Raw genomic sequence first — 16,118 nt, 5'->3', positions numbered from 1 at the left:
TTTGGAACTGAAAATATGCTTTTCCTCAAGGACAGCCATCATTGGGTTCCACTGTAGTGCCACCATAATTTATGAACATTATGTGCTTAATAGCTTCTCTTTGTATTCGAATATCTATTAGAAGGCAGAGAGGTAATTCTCCATCTTCCTAAGGAGGTTACTACTTAGAGGCTGCTGGTGGTGGGGATTGAGGTGGTGCAAGTTCTCTTGCCTTGGGGTCAGTGACTGTGAGTGATGGGAAACTGGTAACTTGATTCTCTGGCTTTGCTTTAAAAATAAACTCTGGGTTAGGGGGGAAGAAATTCAGATGCTTTCTCCTCCAACCCCACTTTGTGCAGTCATGGTGGTGTGGCACCATCACATTATAATCTTTGTGAAAGAATGTCCAGTAAAGTTGTGCAAAGCAGAAATCTATGTGCGTGTATCTGGTAGTTTTTCATCCTGGAATGAATTTATTTTTTGTGACTTCATATGTCCAGTCTCAATAATGAATTGAGGATAGGTAATTCCCAGTTTATAAAATAGCAGTGTCCCACTGTACATCGTAAAACTGGTTGGTTGTAATTCAGACTATCTGCAGATGAGGAAAAAGATGAGATAAATGGTAGTGAGTTTCTAGATTAACCACAAAAATCTCAATCAAACTGTGACACAACTTCTTCAGGTCTACAACAGTTTTGTTTTCTGTTCTGTAGTACATTATCTGCAATACTGAAGAAGAAATCTTCCACCTGGGTTGGTTGTCACTATTTAGAATGAAATTAATCTGGGGATATGTATATTACATTTTGTAGTAAGAGGAGACCATTGAGGTAATGTGAATAAATTCCACATACCCTTCCAATGCCCATCCATCTTCCCTCATTACCAGTCCCTGAATGGGACAGAGTGGGGCGTGAAAGATTTATGGCAAAAGTATGCAAAAACTGGGGGAGGGGGAAAAGTGATCAAAGAGCTAGGTTCTAATTCCTCCTTCACCCCTACCTTTCGAGAACTCCTAAATAACAAGACCCCAATTGGCCATGGACAGTTAGCTCCCATTGGGTTCGGAAGACTCCAAATTCTTCTATCAGGAATCCTAGAAGCACTTAGGCATCCATCTTTCCTCTTCTTGCAACAGCTCCTAAGGTCTTGTGCATGTCTGAAAGGGAGTGTAGTGACTAAGGCAGTAACTCTTCCTCCCCAAGACTCCGAGACCAGCGTCCCACTGCCCACTGATCTGGGCTACCCCTGCAAGTAGGGGTGGTCACAGTAAGAAGATCCTGAGTTGAAAGCCTCTGCTCAGAGATAAGCGCTACATGTGAGGTCAAAAGGAGAAGCTGTTCCCAAGGCTGTAACTACAGTGTAAATGTTAGTTTGAATTTTCATTGATTTCAGAGATAGGCTTTGACCAGTTATGTATTTTAAATGCGAACTTGAAATCACAACCACATTTGTCATGACCATTGGCATGATTACCTGGACAGTAACATTATCTGATGAACTCAGCCCCGGAAGGATTTTTTGTCCCTTCAAATCCTTCTTTCGTACTCTGGAATCCTAGGCTTTCTTTATAATAATAATAGTAATAAACAACCTAAATTAGATTCCTAAGGACATCTTACCCTGTAGTATCACTTGAGTGGACTGTCTCTTAGTGCTTCATTAAAGTGAAGTCGCTCAGTCGTGTCCGACTCTTTGCGACCCATGGACTGTAGCCTACCAGGCTCCTCCGTCCATGGGATTTTCCAGGTAAGAGTACTGGAGTGGGTTGCCATTTCCTTCTCCAGGGGAAATTATATTTGTACAAATTGCAGATTTTTAACAGGCTTCCTATGTTCACAGTCCTAGAATATAAATAGGGTTAGATTCTCACATGCAACTCGTTTAGCCTTTCTCATTAGTAAGTATATCAAATATACCCTCCTATTTGTATTTGCAGAGCATCTTTTATTTTCTTTATTTGGAGGGGGGTTCTTTTTTGTTGAAATGTAGCTAATTCCTAATGTCATGTTACTTTTAAGCATACAGAAAAGTGATTCAGTTATATATACATACAAAACTGAATTTTTTCAGATTCTTTTCCATTATTAGAAAATGTTGAGTACAGTTCCCTGTTCTGTACAGTAGGACCTTGCTGTTTACCTATTTTATGCATAGTAGTGTTTCTCTGTTAATCCCAAACTCCTAAGTTAACAAAACCCCCTGCCCCCCACTATCCCTTTTGGTAACCATAGCATTTGTTTTCTGTGTCTGTGTGTCTATTTCTGGTTTGGAACTAAGTTCATTTGTATCATACTTTTCAGATTCCACTTATAGGTGATATCATATGATATTTGTCTTTCTCTGTCGGTTAGTATCTCCCTTTCTTGAGTCTACACCCTGTCAAATTCCATTCTATGCCAGAAGCCTCCTTGGTCTCCTGGCTTCATTGATCATCAGCCCTCCCTCACGCAAAAACTTTTAAAATGATCCCTTTGTTTCTCGAGTGCTCTAATAGTTCCTCTTCAGCGTGAAAGCAAATGATCAAAGTTTGGTTCCAATTGCTTCTTGTAGTCTTGGGGTATTAAGGCAAAGTTGAAATTGAAACCTCAATCTTGTTTAATTGTCAAGCATTTTACTTTTAACTTCATTCTTTAAAGAAAAGGCAAAAAGCTGTGGGTTTGAAGGGTGTCTTGAGTGAATACGATTTAGAGCCCCTCTGAGAATCTTCTAATCACAGCACAGGCATCTCTTTGAAGTGTTCACTCCCCGAAGTCTACAGTTACCACATTCATGCCTCAAGGGGTGTGATGGGAATGGCCTGGTGCCATAGAATTAATGAGTTTTCCCACATCTTTTACTGAACAAACTGCATGAGAACCTGCACCAAACAAATTGTTAGGACCCTTCAGTTATCTGTTGGTCACAACCTTTTTTTCCTCAGTTTTCTTTTATATGAGGGTATAGATATGAGATCTGTTAAGTTAGATCATATGGAATTGCCATTTTTGTAGGTCAAGATCAGTAAAACATTGGCAGTTTTACAAGATTAGTTTCAATCTAATCATTTCCTCTGATAAACACTCTATGAAAAAACAGGATTTTGAAAAAGAGTGCACTTGGTAAATGCACGGTGGGCTTATTTAAAACCGAGGCTTCGGGATCCCTGGTGGGCCTGTGGTTGGGACTCCACGCTTCCAAACCACGGAGTGTGGGTTTGACCCCTGGTCGGGATTCTAAGATCCCACGTGCCAGTGCCACCAAATTTAAAACGAACAGAAACAAAAAAAATACCCGAATCTTCGAGTTTTTCCATCAGGAAACTTGTCCTTCTCAACCTGCTTCCTTTTGTCTCATTTTGAGAATGGGAGAAATAAGAACAACCCCCCACCCACACCATTTAGAGAAACTTGTTTATTTTGAGACTAATGTGAAATAAGTAGAAAGTCCCTTGAGCCCTGTGATAGAAGAATTTTTTTTTTTCTGAAAGTTATAAATGGGTGTTATAATGGAAAACGCTTTCAAACCTTAACCAGAGCATGCAGTATAAATAAGAGGGAAGCAGAAGATTAATAAATCTGATAAAGCTGAGAAGGAAGAAAACTTAAAACAAGCCATGAGGACTGTCCCTTAGCGCTAGTGTTAATACAGCCCTGAGTATATATAGGAAAATCAAAGACTTGCAGAAGGCAGCTAAGTCATAGCTATTAATGTGTGCTTAACTCTCTTGCCTGGGAGATTTTATTAAATGCAGCAGCCAAGAAAATTGACCTCACTTTTTTTTTTTTTTTTTTTTCCTTTTTTGGGTTGGATCCTTGTTCCTGCCACATAATGAATAGAGCTGACAATTTACTGGTTCATCAATGAAACAATATTACATTATGAAGATGTAAGGAAAAAATTCTACGCTAACATTGTTGCAGTTTGAAAGGTAAGCTGTTCCCTAAAAAATTAGGAGTCGTGAATGATCCTTTAAAGCCACAGAACATAATGCCATGTGTTACACACTAAAGAGTTAAGTGGCCTCTTCACATCTTTGTCCCTGTGGTCCTGGCAAGGATTTCATTAGTATGTGAAGAGTCACCCATGTTTCCCTCATTCTGTCTTTTAAAATGCAAGAACATTGTTTTCAAGCTTTTCACAGGTTTTATTTTATGGGATATTCCGACAAATGGGACTTTAAGGAGTATGTGTTGCGATGATATCATGGTTCTTTTTGAAAAGTTTTGCTCTGTTTCTACTGATTCCCTGTATTAGCCATTAAGCTACAGCTGTCACGGTTAGATTATTTCTTACTTTTTTCTGTTTTGGCAGTGCGCGAGAACTTCAAGTATTATTGTTCTCTTGGTCTTGTCCTGTACTTAAGATAGGAAGCCTTCTCAATTCTGCCTTCTGTGAACTCAGTAAAAGTACTTGCATGCTGTCAGGTACCAGTTGGACGCCTAGATCTTTCCAAATATATCTAGATGTTAAGTCTTCTTCACTCTGTTTTTGAAGGAAAAGCATGTAATGCCTACTTTTCTACACTTTCATCAGTTACTCAATTGGTCCTGGATCCATGAACCCTGCGGAGAAGGCAGTGGCACCCCACTCCAGTACTTTTACCTGGAAAATCCCATGGACGGAGGAGCCTGGTAGGCTGCAGTCCATGGGGTCGCAAAGAGTCAGACACGACTGAGCGACTTCCCTTTCACTTTTCACTTTCATGCATTGGAGAAGGAAATGGCAACCCACTCCAGTGTTCTTGCCTGGAGAATCCCAGGGACTGTGGAGCTTGGTGGGCTGCCGTCTATGGGGTCGCACAGAGTCAGACACGACTGAAGCGACTTAGCAGTAGCAGCCATGAACCCTGTGGTAATAACTCATGAGGATCATAGTATGGAGGGGTTCTTAAATTGGAAAGGGTCTGTGTTTCCATCAGATGCTCAAACAGTTCACAACTCAGGTAAGGAGGCAAACCATTGCTGTGCATGGTTCTCCAAGGTGGGATCAGTGAGTCATCTGGTACCCATCCTCCACCCCCCACCCTACCCACTCCCCCCAACCTCCCCGGGCAGAGCAAGGACGCTGGGAACCATGCTTTCCATCCTGCCTGGTATTGAACCCTCTAGAGTCATTGGATTATCTGAACAGTGTTCAACAGATTCCTGCTTCTATGTGGAAAATGGACTTCAGAACTGAATTACCTTTTTCATCACACCCAAGCTGCTTCATTTGCAACATGATTTAGGCAATGGGAGAATACACTTCCATGTGTGAAGTGGGTTGAAATGAATCTGATATTCTCTGTGTTCCTTCAGCTCCAACAATCATGAATTGGAGTTCTGGCCCCAGATCATTCAGTTACATGATTCTGGGATTTATCTGTTGTTTTGGGTAACAACAATTTAGTTTTAATTATTGGTGATACTTCAATCTGTGTTTCTTCAAAACTGTAGGTATGCCCTGCTTTAAGAAAACTGAATATGGCCTCAAATGCATGCTGACGGTGTCTTTGCATGAAGGGGCGAGTATCTGCACTCTCAAAATAGCTTGGTTTTATACAATAATTTATCACGAGATTCCTTTAAATAACTCTCTTAGAGCATTTAAAATATGATTTGATTTGAAAAAAATCAATGTCCACTCACTCAACTTTTCAAGAATGCACCTGCTTTGTAATGCGAGGCAGGAGAAGGGGAAAAATCAAGCAACAGGGAATGAGGGTCTTAAGTGAGCTGAGGAGGAATTAATTTTAATTTAGAGAAGAATTTGCCTTTCTAGAGTTTCCCAGGGAAAACATCTTCACCTTTATCACCTCCAAAGTACATAAGGGGGAAAAAAAGCAGGTCAATTTGAGTTTGGAAAAGATAAATCTATTTCTTCGCTGGGTCGCGTTCTGCATTATGCATGTGCGTAAAAGTGAGGTTTGCTTTGATCCTGACTATTAAAAGTTTATTTTTAAACTCAGACTGGGCAGGAATCCAGAGATGCTCTTACCCCCTGCAGTACATCCTGGTTTCAGGTCCCCAGCCTGGCGGAATGCAGCTAAGCAGCAGGAAATAGTTGAAATGTGTGGAGACTTGATGGGTGCTAAGGGGTTTTTTTTTCCCCCTTCTTCCCCTCCATTTTTGAAATTCAAATTGAATGCAATTTTCAGCTCATTTGAGCCAGAATATACTGTGGCTGAGCTTCAGTGGCTCTTAAATTCAAACTCACAGGAGAAAACAGATATCATCTGTCACAGAGGGTGGGAGAGAGGACACTCCTGCATTTTATTCATGGAAGAAGCAGCTCTGGTAACTAATTCAAACCCTTCTGACTAATCGACTCATCATTCACCAGCAAACTTATCAACTAATCAATGAAACCTTGAAGACACCCATCTTATGAGGTCTGGGAGCAGTTTCCCCCTCCCTGTGAAGAAGATAATTGTCCAAGTCTATTTTTGTATCGTTGGTATTTTAATACCTTTTTTTTTTTTGCAAACTGAGACAGACCATCATGGCAATCTTTTTTGCTGCCCTTCCTGACTATTTTTATTGTTTCCATCTTTAATGCCTTTGTCAATGCTCTTTATTTATGACAGAATTAGCAGAAAGCTTTGCTGGCAAAGTGGGGTCCAAATTTTGAGGGTGTTTTTTTTTTCTTTACTAAACAGACTGTCTTGGGGCAAATATAAGTGCCAGTGAAAGAGAAAGATTTACTTATTTACAGGGTGACTGTTTCAGGATGGCTTGAGACTGCCTTTCCTGAAGTTTCCCTGGGTGTCTGCCCAAGGAATCCATGTAGACTTGGACGCAGGATAATCTGAGATCTCTCCTTCAGAAAATGATGTGATAGGGCAATTCTCATTCTCAAAGGTAGCTTTTCCGCTTTACCGCTGGTGCTCATCTTGGACTGTTTTAGTGTTAGCCAAAATTTCCATGTGAACGTGAAGGCCATGGCTTTCTCTTGCTTTTGTTATTGTTGTTGTTGAAGTTCATGAGAGACAAGTTATTTAGGATGTTATTTCAAAATAAGTAGGAATAAAACAGTTTGATCTTTCAATACTATCATTTCTAATGGAGTTAGTTGGTAGCCATCACACCTGGTGTTTAAAAACACTCTTGCAGTAAGTGTATGATCATGCCACATATGTTTATGCACATGTCTGTGTGCGGGCATGTATGTATGTGTGTGTGTGCATTTACAGGTCTCCAAGGTTTCCAAGAATGTGACAGCAGGAATTTCCAGTCATTTCTACATTAATAAAGGCATCCGCCACTTTACCTTGTTAGTAGTAATGGGCTTATGCTTTAGGTTTCTGTTGGAAGAGTTTCACTGCCTTTATAAGAAAGAATATCCTGAGTTGTAACCTGTTTTCTCACTATTATATCCAAATATAACTACCAGGACTGTACTGTTATTTCTTTCTGTAAAGAAACCAAAACCCTACCTTGACAGATAGCTGACTTTTAAATTCATCAATAGGATTTATTTTTTCTTCTGGAATATATCTGATCTCTTCAATCTACAAGTAATTACTGAGTGCTTACTATGTGCCAGGCGTTTGTAGGGCTAAGATTTGCAAATATAAAATAGTGGTTCTCTAACTGAAGTGAGATAGGCATTGGAACTGAAATTTCAGCATCCTTTGGCTTGGAGAAGGAGAGGCTTGTAAAGGTACTGAGGTTCTCAAATGATTCTCAAAGATGCAGACCCCTCCTTTTCTGTAGTTGATAATCACTAGTATAAAACAAATATGATCTAATTTGGAGGTGGGAGAAAGGATAATATGCAAAACAGTAAAAAAAGGTAATAAAATATGTATGCCGGGATGCTAAATGTAATTAATATCCCTTAAAAATGCTTAATGGCATTGGGCAAAGGAGGACCAATGGGATGCTGTCATTGTGTACTCTAGGATGGGTAGCCCAGGGGTCAGGGAGGAGGCAAGGAGAACCAGTTCAGGAAGACAAAGCTGGAGTCAATAGGAGGATGCTTGGGGTAGGGGAGTGGGGTGTTTCATGGTGTTCTGGAGCCTTCTCAACCCAAGAGAGCCAAGCATTAAATTTCTAGGAATTTTATAAGCCAGCTTTTGTGAAATATTATGAAGAATTAAATAAACTTCAAGTAAGTCGGTGATCTTAAAAACAAAAGTAATAAATAGAACTTATTGCTTCCTAATAATTTTCCCCCATAGATCGCTATTTTCAATGCTCTTGAGGTCTGCCTGTTGTATTTGAACTATGGAAATACTATATAATGGTGCAATTTCTTCCTAACTACATACTCCATGATGCTGTGTTGGTAGCTTAAAATCAGCCAGGATGGGAATATTTGTATTGGTGAATGATTAAAATTGGGGCTTTTTTACTCATTTGAGAACCAGTTCTTGAAATTCCCTGGGCAGACACTGGATTTGGGGATGGAGCTAAAGAATTGGGAAGTGCTGAATGAAAAAAAAGTCAGAAGATTGAGTTGCATAAGGAAAATAGGTTCATCTTCCTGGAGAGAGGGCATTAAGGTAGGCAAAGGGTTTGCAGTTGATTTAGAAATCTTTGGGAACTATTGAATATCTTAAATACTTTTTATTATTATTATGGGCTTCTCTGGTGGCTCAGATGGTAAAGAATCTGCCTGCAGTACAGGAGACCCAGGTTCAATCCTTGAGTTGGGACGATCTCCTGGAGAAGGGAATGGCTACCTACTCCAGTATTATTGCCTGGAGAATTCCATGGACAGATGAGCTTGGTGGATGTTCACTATGGAAAATTTGGAAAACAGAATAATAATTTGTATTTCCATAATGCTTTCTAGAGCACTTTTGAGTGCTTTAAATAGAATAAATCATAAAATCTTGTTTACAGCCTCATAAAATAGTTGGTATTATCCCATTTTAAACATAGGGAAATTGAAGTACAGAGACATTGAAAAGTTTGGTTGAGTAGAGGAGATTTGACTTGAGAGCAGACAGTCCCACTCTGGGGCTTCCCTGGTGGCTCAGTGGTAAAGAACCCGCCTGCCAATGCAAGAGATGCAGATTTGATCCCTGGGTTGGGAAGATCCCCTGGAGAAGGAAATGGAAACCCACTCCAGTATTCTCGCCTGGGAAATCCAGTGTACAGAGGAGCTTGGCAGGCTACAGTCCACGGGGTCACAAAAGAGTCAGACACGACTGGGTGACTCAACAAGTCCTGCTTTGGAGTTCACCATGCTATTCTGACACTCGGTGAAGAAAATGACAACCAGCTTAACCCCGCCACCTGGAGAATGTTTGAGAAACTGGACCAAGAGTGGGATCATTTAGGAGGGAGATGGAGACTCTTTCAGTTGCAGACAGGATTTGAGTTGTAGGGAATCAAAAACATGAGGCTCCCAAAGCTAATGAGCCTGGAAAATTAATGGTGCCCTATTCAGAGACAGACAACATTTGGATGTGGTCTCGAGGAAAGGTGAATCATCACAGGAATGAAGCAGAGAAAGAAGAGTATCAGGGAGAACAAAACTTTAGAAGAAAAACATGCAAACAGAAAAAGAGGCAGTGAATGAGAGAATGAGCAAGCAGAAAGAGAGGGGGAGGACAGGAGGCATAAAAGCCAGCGTCAGGAAGATTAAGGAGAGTTTGGGGAGGAAGCAGCTGATTCACAATGCCAAGGGCTTCAGTGAGACTTTATAATGGTAATGGAATAATTTGTTGTCAAAATTGAATTGCTTTACATGTGAAGGGGGGTGGGAGCTATTAATTTTGGGGTTGCCCCAAAAGTTTGTTTGGGTTTCCCGTAAGATGTGTGGTCAAGTGATGCCTTCAGATGCACAAAACTGGCAGATTTCTAAGAGTTCGTAATAATGGAGAATGGAATCTCTTTAACCAGCATTTACTGAGCATCTTCCATGGGGACTGCTAAGGGCTGAGGATAAAGAGACATATGGCAAAGTTAAAAAGTGTTTTGTGAAGGAAGAAAAGACAGAAGCACAATCATCTTTTGCCATGCACAGCCAGCAGTCACTCTTCACAGTTTTTTAATAGCTTTTTCTACAAATTCTAATGTTTATTGAAATTCTGATCTAACTAGTTTCATTTTCAACTCAACCATGCAACATATAGGTCTGAAGTTTACTTAACATATCTTCTCTTTAATGAGTATGTATTTATTGAAGGTACCCCTTAGATGGACATATCATAACATATATAACCATTCTCTTAGTGATACGCAGTCAACCCTTTTACCTTGTTTAGTTTTCAGTATTGCTATATAATTTGTTTTTTATTCTTGTGCTCTTATTCCTGTAGGATAGATATCTAGAATAGGATTGCTGAGGCTCAGTGTATCTGCATTTTCAGTTTTATAAGAAACTGTCAGCAGATCATTAAGAAGTTACATAAATTATACATATGAAACTTATGTGTTATAAACCAGTGTAAGTTAACACATCTACCAACATTGTACGACTATCAATTTCCCAGTTAGCCACGATTCCATCAGACTTTCAGTGTTTTTGCCAATTTACTGTTGAGAAATGGTGTTTTAGAGTCATTTCAATCTACAGTTTAAAAATTGTGAATGAAGCTAAGCATCTGTTGTGATGTTTATCGGTCATTTATATCTTTTTCAGTGAATTTGCATTTTCATATTTTCTTGGCAATTATTTGTATTGAAATCATCATCATTTTCCTTATTTGTTATCATTCTTTTCACACTAAGAATATTAACCCCCGTTTCTCTTAAATGTGTTGCAGAAATCTCTGTTTTATTTTGCCTTTGATTCTCTTTTGTCTAGGGGAAGTAGTCGAATATGTTTATTTTGATTTTGTGTGTATGTGCCTTCATGTTTTCTCGTCTAATTTAGATTGGATCCCTCCCCAAAACAAAGAAAAACAGTATTTATTTTATTCTTAATCTTTTTAGAAAATCTTTTTATTTTGTATTGGGTTTAGCCAATTAACAATGTTGTGATCCTTTTGGGTGAACAGGGAAGGGACTCAGCGATACATGTACATGTATCCATTCTCCCCCAAACTCCCCTCCCATCCAGGCTGCCACATATCATTGAGCAGAGTTCCCCGTGCTGTACAGTAGGACCTTGTTGGTGATCCATTTCAAACACAGCCGTGTATATGTGTCCATTCCCAACTCCCTAACTATCCCTCCCTGCCATCCTTCCCTTGAGCCCTGTGTTCATAGACTAGTGAGGAAGACAGCTGCAGAAAATGGGTATTTCCACGTTATCCGCTTGGTGTTCTGAGGGATAACCGAGCGCCGTGGGTCCCCAGAGGTGGGTTCTTAGAACACTGGCAGAGGAGACAGAGGGGTGTGTCTAGGCTTCCCAGGGGGTTGACATCTGAGCTGAACCCTTAAGGTTGAGGCCAGGGAGGTAGGGAGGGCTTCCCGCTGAGGGAAATGGCAAGTCAAAGAGGACTTGAACACTTTGAAAAGTCAGGAGGCTTTACAGAGCAAGGAAAGAGAAGCCCCTGTGGTTTCTCAGGGTGAGTCAAGGGAAAGCGTTTCTAATATGAGGGGAGAATGATTTTTCTTAATTCTTTAAAATTTCCACACACATACACACAAACGATTATTACTTTTATGAGAAATAAGGAATTTTAAGCTGAAGGAAGCTCTAAGAATGGGATTAAACAAAGTAAATAATAAATGAATAAAGATAAGCCCCTCCCCACAAAAGTATTAGGGATTGGAATCGGTGTGCCTTACTTTGGGACCAGCTGGTGACACAGTCCTCCTAGCTGAACTTGACCTTCAACCTCTCAACTTTCAAGGTGCACTGAGGGCCACTCTGGAATAGAAAGTGAAGTCGCTCAGTCGTGTCTGAATCTTAGCAACCCCATGGACTGTAGCCCACCAGGTTCCTCCGTCCTTGGGATATTCCAGGCAAGAATACTGGAGTGGGTTGCCATTTCCTTCTTCAGAATACCATCCTGTTATCTGTAACAAGGTCCTTCCTCCCTTACTGAGCAGATGAAACCTCCGCGGCATTATCACACCACACACTTCTAGCTCCGTTGCACCATCGTGTTCTTCAGATCTTCATATTAAAAAGCATAACTGCATTTCACAATATATACAAAAGTCAAGTCATTATGTTGTGTATCTGGAACTAATGCAATGTTCCTTTATCAAGGATATCTCAAGAAAATGAAAAGAAAAGTAAAACTATTTGTATCCTCCATCCACACGTTTCACACTTGCAATTCCTTCTGCTCAGGATGCCTCATATCACTCTGTCAGGCCTACCAGGATCCCACTTATCCTTAAAGGCTCAGCCTAAACTTCACCTTCTTCCTTCAGCCTTCCCTGATCTCTTCTGCTAGAAGAGCCCTGGATGTGGAAACGTACACTGGTACCATTTAAGATTCATCCTAAAACAAAGTGTTTCAGTTGTGTTTGACTCTTTGTGACCCCATGGACCATAGCCTGCCAGGCTCCTTTGTCCATGAGGATTCTCCAGGCAAGAATCCTGGAGTGGATTGCCATGCCCTCTTCCAGGGGATCTTCCCGACCCAGGGATCCAACCCGAGTCTCCTGCATTGGCAGGCAGGTTCTTTACCACTGAGCTACCTGGGAAGCCCCATGTAAGTATAGTTTTAAATATAGATAAAACTTTCAGAAAGGCAAGAACCATGTCTTACCCGTCTTGGCAGTTCTCAGGCCTTTCACACAGTGAAGTTTCAGTGTCATCCTCCTTTAAAAAAGGCTAAGAAGATCAAGCCCATCTGTACGAACAGACCTGTGGACCACAAAAGTCAAGGACAGATGACGGGTAAGAGTGCCCATGAAATAGTCAGAATGGAAAGTCATTTCCTGAAGATAGGGTTAGGAGTTTGAGGAGAGAGTTATTTTAAAGAAACCTCAGAAGGAAGTGAGGCCAGGAATGCACCGAGGATCAGTAAATGAATCACCTCGTATTCTTGGTGGACGGCCAAGTTGAATTTAGATGGAATGAATGGATAATGAGCCACGTTCACATCTGCCTTCACCTCTGGTGACCAAAGAGTGATGTGGATAACAGAAGAGACCTGAGACTATGTAAAGCGGAAAGAAAAAGGGTGAGCAGAGAGTTTCAAGATGCAGGCAAAAGAGAAGGATGCCTGCTCCATGGGAGAAGTGAGTCAGAGAGGTTCTTCAGAAGGGATGTGAGTCAGAAAGGAAGGTTACAAAATAAACTTGGCGGCGTGTCTGTGACTGAGGACAGTGGTGAGAACGCCAACCCTGGTCTTTGCGAGGAAAGATGTCCAAGGAAGCCCTGTGGTGCCTAATAATTTGAGTGAGGTCAGGGTGATATGTGTGGGCGGGGAAGTGCTGAGGAGGGCTCTACGTGCAGGGCGTCAGACACGGTTTCTCTGAGGACATTGGGAGGATGAGAACATCACAGATGAGGCTGGGAACGAGATCACAGATTTAACACCTTCATAGTTGAATAGCATCTTCAGTTGGGAAGGGAGGTCTGTTGTAATCTTCTCATTTAGTCTTTAGGAAAAAAAAAAAAAACGCCTAAAATGCTTCATGTCATCTCCCAGACTGACTCCCCACTTCCGCCACCCCGCCTCCACGGTCCACTCTCTGTCTGTCTCTCTGTTCTCTCTCTAAATTCCAGCCAAGCCAATCTCCAAAGTCTTATGTCATTTCTCATTCATGCCTACAGCTCTCTCGGTCTGGAATAGCCTTTGCCTAACTCCTTTAAAACCGTAGGTCTCAGCTTAAAAACATTCTTAAAGCATCCTCTGTCCTCCCCACCCCCACACACTAGTTTGAAAGGCCTTCCTGACACGCTTCCAAGCATTTCTGTCCTATTTTTAACATTTGTGGGACAAGTTGTTCCTTCTTGACTGTCCCTTTGCTTTTCTAGATTGTGAGTGCTGTTCAGTCACATCTTCTAGGACTGTACCAGCCGCAGGGACGTTGCCCAGTAAACATCTCCTATGTGAGTGAGGGAAGGAAGAAATGTACATTGAAGTGATATCTTTTCACCATCATTTGCTGATTGAGCCTTCCATGCTTCTTCTGAAATTAAGTATAATCAAACTTGACTCCAGTGCGACTTGAACATTCCCATGCAAGTCTGGGAAACCAGGCTTAACGCTTTCCTAGTGTCTAAACTATTTCTAGTGTGCATTTCAGTGACATCAAGTCCATTCACGTTGCTGTGTAGTTATCATCACTACCCATCCCTAGAACTTTTCATCACTTCAAACTCTGTGTTCATTAAACATTAATTCTCCATACCCACCTCCCCCCAGCCCCTAGCACGTACCACTCCCCTTTCCAACCCTATGAATTCCGTTACTCTAAATACTTCGTGTAAGTGGAATTATATAACATTGTCTGATATATTTCATTCACCATAATGTTTTCAGAGTTTATCCACGCTGTAGCATATATCAGAATCCTACACCTTTTAAAACTGAATAACATTTCATTGTATGTCTGTACCATATTTTGTTTTTCCATTCATTCGTGGATGGACATTTGTGCTGTTTTCACAGGAGCGCAGTGATACACCCTCCATCATGTAACCTCGTAGCCTGTGGGATGGCCAGTGGTACAGAGTGTAGTGGCTACAAGAGGGGAAGAAGGATAGATGAAGGAAATTATAATATGGATGGGAGAACCTACAAAAATATACAAGAGCATGGAGATTTAGACCGGAGGGAGAAGAAATGTTTCAGTTGGACCATAGCATCCTTGATAGGAAGAGGGTGATGGAGATGGATACCACAGGTTTCAAATAATAGTAAGGTTTGAGAAGTAGGTTTGAGAGAGATTCATTTTTCCCTTTCCATTGTTATCAAGATGAAAGAACAGAATGAATGCAAAGGGGCAGAAAAGAAGGAGGTTTCCTTTGAAAGGAAAACCTGGGGGAAAGAGGTGAGAGAAGGATGGAGGAAAAAGGGGAATTTGGGCACAGTGTAATGCCTTTCCACAGGGCACAGGGGTAAGATGTAATGATGGAGAAGAGCAAAGCGTGTATTAATTCAAAGCCATCCCACTGTCTTCATGAAGGAAGGACATCAATGAATATGATCTCTAGTTAATGACAACCTGAAGACAGTGACCCCACAGCCACCATCAGGCACCAATCCCTCATGTTCAACCCAACAAGTTCAGAAATCTTTTCTTGACTTCTCAGTCGCTGGAGAAGAATTATTCATACTCATTCCATCAAATCCCTCACATGCATAAATTCTTTCTCAGTTCAAGATCAGAACAGGATTAAACTCTTTTCCCTTAACAACTTCTTAGTTACAGTTTTCTAAGCCTTTAATGCCCTTTGAATTGTCTGTTCTGAGTTCTCTTGGGTTACAGTACAGTCAGCCCTCTGTATCCACGGGTTTTGCATCTGCAGATTCAGCCAACTGCAGGTAAAAATGTTCCCCCAAATTCCAGGAAGTTCCAAAAAGCAGAACTTGAACTTACTGCACAAAGGCACCTATTTAAATAGCATTTGCTTTGTCTTTCTGTGTATTTGCAATTGTTTGCAGAGCATTTACATTGTATTAGGTATTATAAGCACTCTAGAGATGATTTAAAGTATATGGGAGGATCTGTGTAGGTCTTATGCAAATATTGGGTTGCTCAAAAAGTCTGTTTGGATTTTTCCATAAGGTGTTGTGGAAAAATCCTAACAAACTTTCTAGCTAATCAATACTATGCATGCCTCTCTCTCTCTCTTTATAAAAATATATACATACACACACACACACACACACACACACACACACACGCATATATACATGTGTGTCGTGTCCAACTCTTTCGTGACCCTGTGGACTGTAACCCACCAGGCTCCTCTGTCCATGGGATTTCCCAGACACAAATACTGCAATGGGTTTGCCATTTCTTTCTGCAGGTGATCTTCCTGACTCAGGGATCGAACTCATGTCTCCTGCATTGTAGGCAGATTCTTTACCACTGAGCCACCAGGGAAGACCATACATATATATGTGTGTGTACACACACACACACACACACACACCCCTGGCCCTGGAGCCAACCCTCTGCAAATACTGAGGGGCCGCTGTACCCCAAGGGGGAATAGCTGGATTTGTCTTGCATCCTGTTTGAAACTAGTGTTCTCCTTAATCATCTTGTGGGTCCCTGTGATGTTGCTGGTACCCAGCGTAGCACTGGCCTTACTGTAGAGTGAGAGGGTGCCATGTTTCTGAAAGCAGCCTGATGAGA

At 41.1% G+C, this 16,118-nt stretch overlaps 1 protein-coding gene across 4 annotated transcripts in view; it reads left to right on the top strand.

Moving 5' to 3' along the window:
- The window catches only part of ESRRG (estrogen related receptor gamma), a 703,351-nt gene that overhangs the window by 206,324 nt on the left and 480,909 nt on the right, over nucleotides 1-16,118 (top strand). For all 4 annotated transcript variants that reach the window (XM_019976789.2, XM_070767941.1, XM_070767940.1 and 1 more), the window contains exon 2: nucleotides 3,801-3,892. The gene's annotated coding sequence lies outside the window, so the exon portion shown is untranslated. The remainder of the gene's footprint in view (nucleotides 1-3,800; nucleotides 3,893-16,118) is intronic.

Source organism: Bos indicus, chromosome 16, assembly GCF_029378745.1.
Source record: "Bos indicus isolate NIAB-ARS_2022 breed Sahiwal x Tharparkar chromosome 16, NIAB-ARS_B.indTharparkar_mat_pri_1.0, whole genome shotgun sequence".
Classification (NCBI taxonomy): domain Eukaryota; kingdom Metazoa; phylum Chordata; class Mammalia; order Artiodactyla; family Bovidae; genus Bos; species Bos indicus.
This window is presented reverse-complemented; position numbering and strand designations above follow the sequence as displayed.